General features: G+C 38.7%; 1 protein-coding gene across 8 annotated transcripts in view; it reads right to left on the minus strand.

Moving 5' to 3' along the window:
- ednrba (endothelin receptor Ba) overlaps positions 1-1,912 on the minus strand; it is a 9,199-nt gene extending 7,287 nt beyond the window's left edge. Inside the window, exons 1-3 of one of the 8 annotated variants that reach the window (XM_042228891.1) lie at positions 573-1,912; positions 391-473; positions 83-116 (exon numbers count right to left, since the gene is read on the minus strand). The gene's annotated coding sequence lies outside the window, so the exon portion shown is untranslated. Of the gene's footprint in view, positions 1-82; positions 226-390 lie in introns of all 8 variants that reach the window. The other 7 variants (XM_042228890.1, XM_014340383.2, XM_042228892.1 and 4 more) reach the window with 7 other exon arrangements.
- Positions 1,913-7,910: the final 5,998 nt, after the last annotated feature.

Consider the following 7,910-nt stretch of genomic DNA (forward strand, 5'->3'; position numbering starts at 1 on the left):
AGAGAGAGAGAGAGAGAGAGAGAGAGAGAGAGAGAGAGAGAGAGAATAAGGCATAAGGCAGAGTGTTTTTATTTCAGCTTACCTTTGTATCTAATGTAGAAGGATGTCAAAGTCCCCTTAGATTCAAAAATGCCTTTTGGTTAGTTTCACTTCTCGTGGATGTTTGTGCATCATTGTACTAAATGTTCAGGGGTAAATTACAAGGCTGTTTTTAGAATTCCTACCCTGAACAAGGAAAATACAACTGTTAGGATATTCAATTAACAATGGATGAGTGAAAGAAGACATAAATACACTAAGGCTGTAGGTTTCCCCCTTTTTATCGATTAAACAGTCCCTAAATGAGTCAGTTAATGCTCTCCAGTTGCTCTTGTTAAAGTTCTTACTTACCAAACTCTGAAGTGGGAATTCTCCGATATCTGCGTCTTAAAGTTCCTCAGTAACTCTCAGGCTCTCAGAACAGAGAACATTTCCTAAAGCAGAGGAATATTGTTCCAACAGTGACAGTTCAGTCATCTCCAACAGCATCAGTCCTCTCTGTCACTGGGGCCAAAGTTAATGAAAAAACTTACAGTTGTGTGACTCAGTGGCTCCAGTCAGCAGTTCTACTTGTGCTCTCCTCTCCAGTACTGCGCTGAGTCTGGGTGTACACTCAAGAGTCTGCAGGGTTGATCCCTGCCCCACTCCTCCACACCCCGCAACCCCCAACCCCTCCTCTTTTTATTTAGAGGAGGGAGTGAGGGAAGATAGGCAGGATGTTCACGTTATTCATCAAAGTGCACCAGCATTAATGAAAGAAACGTGGTAAAATCAGTTCACAGGAGTGAACTGTTCACGCTGTGGTTTTGTGGTAGTTTATGTCTCACAATAAAAAATAAATTTATTAGGATTCCTACAGAGGTTCACCATCACAGTTTTATCTGGCCTGTTTAAACGATTTCTCCTCTAACTGTGCAAGTTATCAATATCTGACACGAAGGTATTTCATTTAATATATGTCCCCAACAGTTATATTCCTGTCATACTATCAGACAGCTAAGAGTCTGCACACAAACTCCAAAAAATGGTTCCATGAGTCTCAAACTTTCACCAGTGAAATTTGTTGAGAACTGCCACACACGTTTACACACAATAAAGTAATTTAGTGTCCAAAACAAAGTATTTTAATATCAGTTTGAACTTTAAGATCAGTAGTTCTATGTTTTAAGTTAAATTTTGTCACATTTAAACACCATCCTGATGGGTTGAGGGTAAAGATGAGATAAAGATGTTGCTAGTAGTCTTATAAAACCACTGTCTCTATGACACCTTTTGATACCAGTCTTGATATTGCCACCATGGGCCAACTTCCATCTGTGAAAAATTCCCAGAGTTCCTGGAGTGGCCACATGAGACCTAAAGCAAGTTGTTCCACATTGACATGTACAAATGTACAAAAAGTATTTAGTTTTGATATTGTACCCCTTTCATAATTTTTTGTGGCTCAGCCGTTTGGATTTTGTTAAAGGATAAAGTTGAAGGTGTGGCTGCTTTGATTGACATGTTTTTGTTGATAGACATACTAGGCCTTACTTCCACTTACACGAGTCACTCAACATGACTTCTTGACCTTGTTTATGGTGTTTGTGGCTTTCGGAGCATTTTCATGTAATTACATGTAATTATATGGTAAGTAATGTGACTTGCTGTAAGGCACAGACCGTGTGAGAAGCTTGTGCTCCAGTTTTAGTGGTTGAACCTATTATTTTTTAAATTTGTCTGTTTAAGTAGCTACTTATCAGTTATGTGCATCTGTGTGTCGCTCCCACCCAAACCCTCCATCCTATGCTGATATCAGCCCATTTGCACCGGCTGTTTTTGCTTTTTCTCTTTAACAAGGATAAACATGTTATGTCACTCCTCCACTTCTTTATTAATTTCTAAAAAAAAAAAAAAAAAAACAAAAACGATCTGGTTAAATATTGATTGAGTGATACCCTGTGTGAAGTGAACACGGTAACTGACAATTATTGGATAAGTCTCAATTTTTAAGATGTTAGAGGGACCATGGTAAATAGAAAATACACTCACTTTCACATATCCTTAGTTGGTATGCTGAATGTTAAAGTTCATGACAAAATTCTTGTTTGGAAAGGTTGCAGAGAGAAAGCCTCTAAAAAAGTGTTACATTTGAATAAAAACACAAAACTTGTAGAACAATTTACTTTGGACAGACGAGGCCAAAGTGGATATTTGGCCACAACGCACAGTGGCATGTTTTGTGAAAACCAAACATAGCATATCAGCACAAGCACCTCATACCATCTGTCAAGCACGGTGGTGGAGGGCTGATGATTTGGGTTTCTTTTGCAGCTACAGAACTTGGACATCTTGCAGTCACTGAGTCGACCATGAACTGCTCAGTATACCAAAGTGTTCTAGGGTCAAATGTGAGGCCGTCTGTTTAACGGCCAAAGCTTAGCCCAATTTTGGTCTTGCCAAAGTTAATGAGTTTGAAAACAGCTGTAAATCTAGAACAGAATGACTGAAAAAGACTCATGAATTGTGTTTTTTTTACACACTAATGTTGCATTTTGGCTTAGTTTTTGTTCAAACGGGCAGAAAAAAAAAAATCATTTGTTTGGGTTTTTTTTTATTACCGTGACTGGACTTTAGACTTCCCTTCCTTTCTCAGCTCTTGGGCCGAAGTTAAATTAGCCATTAAAAAACAATGAACCATAAAATACAATTTAAACCCATTACAGGAGAAACATATACAAAGGGAGTATTTCTACACTGTATCACACATGTTAGGCTTTACCACTTTTAAGTCATTGAACACTCCGTTTTGTTTCTTTGTGACCTTCTCATGTTGAGCCAAACACAATAAATAAAGGAGTTCTTGTTCTTGCTGTCAGGAGGTTGCCAGCTTATTTTCTAATGGGCATGTGAGGAGGGTTTTCGCATATGCAGTCCCCTGATCACAGTTGGTTAGATACCACAAAGAACACACTCCTGCTCATTTCCAAATTGACTTAGATGAATGTTGTGCTTACTTGGCTTGCTTTCACAGTTTACCCCACGGTACCACAACCAGGACTCACACAGATTGAGGTTGAGGGAAGGAACTGACAGTTAGGAGGTGGCAGAGCTTGGGTGGTGATAATAAATTAAATGATAAGTGGCATGACTTGTTAACTCTACCTTTGAATAATTAGGGAAACAATGAAATTACTTGTTTAAGTAATATCACAATCTCACAAGTAATGGTAAATGGACTGGTTCTTATATAGCGCTTTTCTACTCTGAGCACTCAAAGCGCTTTATAAATTATAAATAATGTCAAGTGAAAAATATTGCATAAATCAGGGGATGCAACAAGTAAACAGGATAAAAAAACAAACAAACGGAGATCACCATAAGTAGATGAAAATAGTACATTTTCTGCACAGTTGTTTTCATATTCTTACAAGTCAGGCTGTAAGTGCTGCATAAACAGATCTCTCTGCACTCCATACATTTGTACTTTTGTAAAAATAATTTAGCGGTTTAAAAACAAAAACAAAGGTTTGATAGGTAACATCAGAAAACTTTCCTATTGATTAATATTATTTAAAGTGCTTTCAATTATCCTGGTTATTAGTTTAAATATGCAAATTAGATGCTATTTTGTCAAGCCCACAATTTTTTTCTTTTACAGATATTTCAAGTAATGTGAAATAAAGAGTCATAGCTGTATTTTTGAGACTTTTTTTCAAGAGTCTTTAAAAAAATAGCCCTAAAACTCCAACTCAACTGCCTCTTATTTTAAGTAGTCTACATAAATACTTCTTTATCCGATTGTTCAGTCTGACGTCACTAGCCGTGTCTGGACCTAAACTCCGCTGCAGGTCCATATATCAAACGATCACTATGGCATTACTGAGAGTTGAAAAACTGTCTAAAGTCTTTCATCTTTAATAAAATGATCAGCGTTCTGCTCTACCAGGTGTAACAATTGAGTTTAACATCCAGGCATCCATGAAAACGGAATTTATGACATTTAACGGAGTTAGAAGTTAGCAGGGAGTTAGCTCGCTAGCTTCTATCTAAATACAATATAGCATGTCCTGACTGCGGGGTTCTGGAAACAAATTAAAACGTACAGCTCTGCTATTACTTCCAGCATAAATGAAGACAGAAAACTAAACAGCAGTGACGTTTGTAAGGTTACTGAAATTGGGCTAGCTGGTATATAATGATGTGCTACGTGACCGCTAGCGACACAGCTATGTTAGCATAATATAAACAAGCTAAGTGTCTGTGAAGGTTCTCAGTCATCCAGGTCATCGTAGCTCCTTTGATAAACAAGCTAACTTTTTTTCCACTCGATAAAAGTTAACGTGAGTGTTCTCGGTGGTCAGGAACAAATGTAATCACATGGCAGGATGCTGTAAAAGGACCAAACTTCAGCCAGGAGAACAACTGAGATAATCCATCCACAATACGAGGTTAGTCATTCATATACTGCTGCATGGGCTGGGCTGTAGCTACATCCTAAGGTTTTAAAAACTGAGCTTAAATAAATGATTAGTGGTAATAAAAGCCGAGGGAGGTCAACAGTGATCACTGACTGTTTTAGGAGCTTGTTGAGTCATCACTGAACAACCAGATAGCCTTTTACCCTCAAGCTCATGTTTTATTGTCTCTTATAGGCTATTAGTAAGAGGTTCTCACCCTCCTTGTCTAACTGTGACTCATGTCCCAATAAACAGATTTACAATTTAAAGCAAAGAGCATCTGAATCCTTCCTTTCAGCATTGTCCGTTTTTTTTACGAGAGCGTTCGGCATGTGCTGGTTAGTGTGTGGAGAACTCCTCTCATCTCTCAAAGTGGGTGTCTTTATTTGTCCTCAGGTCCTGTGAGGACAAAGGGCCGGGTTGTTTTTGAACAAGCAAAGATTCAGTGTCAACGTGAGGCCAGCTCACTAAGAACACAACACGACCTCTGAGCATGCTCTGTTAGATGCAGGACCAACTGATTACCAGCTGAAATATGTTTGTATGTGTCTCAGTGTGTCCTTATCCAAGAGGGTCAGAAAAGGCCAATTGGGCTTTGCTCTGAAGCCTTGCACACTATGTGATGGGTTTATAAAGAGTAATTATTTGCTGCTTTATTAGAGCTATATTTCAAGCTCGATTCATCAATTGTTTGTTTGTATTGAATATGCACTAATGCAGAAGCTGCGATGTTGGACGTGTTTTACCTGCACTGCATTATTTGGGTTACTTCATACTCTCTTGACCTCATCTATTCATATAAAAAGATGCTCTGTGTAAGAGAAACAGTGATTAATAAATATAGTGGTGTATAAACATCTGAAACCTTTACAAGGGAATGCTTTAAAATTAGGAGCTTCACTGGAAGCTGTTAAGAGTTCAACAAAGACGTGACGTTGTTCAAAATTAAATCCAGTATGTTTTTTTTATTTTCGTGGTCATCGTCATGCCACCTTTTGGTTCCACACTCTAGATTTCGATTTGTCGCATTAGAGGAGATAACAAAGCTAACATACCGGACAACTCAAAGATAATAAAGAGAAAACAAACTTCAGTGAGCCTGATCTGCTCAGCCAGTTTCTTTCTGGCTTGCGACCTCTGATGGCAAAAGCACGATCACCTTTAAAATTAGGCAATGAATTTCTAAAAGCCAAAAGGATTCCAGCTGAGGAACTGAGGCTGCAAATGTGCTCATATGGGTTCCACATTTCTGCTATGTAGCTCGGGGCCAGACCCAAATATGCTTTAAAAATATTCAGCAGAATCCTAAAATCATTTCTAAAACTTACAGGAATGAATGAACCAATTGGGGTGATTGGGTGCCCTCTGCTAAATCTGCAAACAAGCCTATTGGTATTCTTATGGACTGTCATTGGATTCTATAGAGTGACCTTTCTGTATTTCAGAAGAGACAAGTCTTGAGAAAATAACTTTTTCCACTGTGGTTTTTAAGTTAAAGAAATTTAAGAACATTGGCAAATCATCTAGTTAACAGAGATTGTCAACTTCTTACCACCAGATGTAATACTGGTTATTGATTTGGACATGTCCTCACCATTCCTAGTAAATTCTACATGCTTGTGCAATGGTGCACATTTTCACACAGTCTATCCTTGGACACATTCATGAAGTGGTACTCAATTGGACAAACAAAATAGTGGCAAATATAAAGACAAAAATACAGTGGGAACTCAAGACCAGACTCAAGACTGAGTATTAAACAGGAAGTTGCAGATTTTTTTGTGTATTCCTAATACAGCTATTAGGTATAGGGTTAGGGTTTTAAGACACTACTTGACCATTTAACATGCATTTGTAATGCTTATGATGATATTATCCTCAGTGTTTCCCTACAATTCCATACCTCTGTCTTGTTTTTGTGTTGGTTTCACTTCCTGTTTTATATTGATAATCACTTTTTCTTGTGGATCTATTGGACTTTTACTTGGGTTTGTTCACTTCTTAATTCCCTGTGTCTACCCTATATGTATTCCTGGCTGTTGCTCAGATAGTAAAGCGGGTCATCTACAAATCAGATGTTCAGTAGACTGATCCCCAGCTCCTGTGGACCACATGATAAAGTATCCTTGGTCCATGGATACAGTAGAGTTGAGTTGCTCAGAGTTGCCTCTGATGCAACCACTCCAGTATTAGTGTGCATGTGAATATTAGAAAATGCTTAGGCATAGGTCTGTATGAAGGTTTTTGTGCATGAGTGAATGAGACTTCTAGTAAGAAAGCACTTTTAGTGCTCAGTTGAGTAGAAAAGCGCTTTTCGACGCTAGTGCATTTGCCATTTACCCTTTCTCCTTTGTCCATTAACCGTGCTCATATTTTCTGGTTCACTCGTCTTGCTTGTTTCAGATCCCTGTTTTGTGCTTTCTTTGTTTCTTTTACTGGACTTTTGAAACAGCCCAAAAAAGGATCTCTGTTTTTGTTCGTTTTTTGTCAGCCTCCATGTCATGCTTTTATGTCCTCCTCTCTATGCTGACAGTTCACTTTAGTTGGAGCATACAAACACATTTCATGGCTAAGCTGTCATAGGAACTGTCACCCAATGTTTGGCACATTTTATCACGTATACTAAAAAATACATCAGTTACAAAACCCTCCCTGTCTCTCAGAGGGATCCGGCTTGAAAAGGCCAGCACATATATTGCAATTTGAAGGTTCTCCCACATTGATAGGACTCAGCACAGTTATTTCTCTCATTAGAGAATCGCCTGTTACAAAATGTCTCCCATGTTTCCTTTCTCTCTTTGTCCTGCTTGTATTTTATCTGATGCATCTTTTCTCTCTCTCACTGCTCTGTCTTCTCTCCAGGCTTTTTCTCTGTGCTTCACGCCCTCTAACCATCTCCAGGGTTTGATTTTCCCCTCTGTTCTGAAACATAAAGGAGACACTGTGCCCCTCTAACACTCCTCACATCAACTAGGCACCAGTGAAATGACTAAACCGCTGCCCTCAGGCTAGCCAGGACGCAGTACATTTGCACATCTGTATATTTATGTTATTGCATCTGCATGTGTGCGTATTTAGTCTCCTTAAGGCCATCTTCCTCTCTGCCTTTCTCTCTTTAATGATCCTCTTAGACATCAGCACAACACCTATGTATGTGACTGTTGTCTAAAGGTCTTAATCATGAGCAGCAGAACACACCGCTAACAGAGAGAAAACCCACTCGTTTTCTACAAGCACCACACACACATAGATGAATAGAGGATTCACTGGGGAGAGACTGTGACAGAAAAAGGCTTATAAGGTTCATGGATCCATTTTTTGTTATCCACTCTGGATAGTGATTAACAATAATCAACAATTCTGAGATTAACAATGACTGGACCAGTACGGTTAGGATGAACAAGGATTGGATCTGAACTGAATATTTTTTTT

Source organism: Haplochromis burtoni, unplaced genomic scaffold (genome assembly GCF_018398535.1).
Source record: "Haplochromis burtoni strain Fernald_Lab_line unplaced genomic scaffold, NCSU_Asbu1 Contig_362, whole genome shotgun sequence".
Lineage (NCBI taxonomy): Eukaryota > Metazoa > Chordata > Actinopteri > Cichliformes > Cichlidae > Haplochromis > Haplochromis burtoni.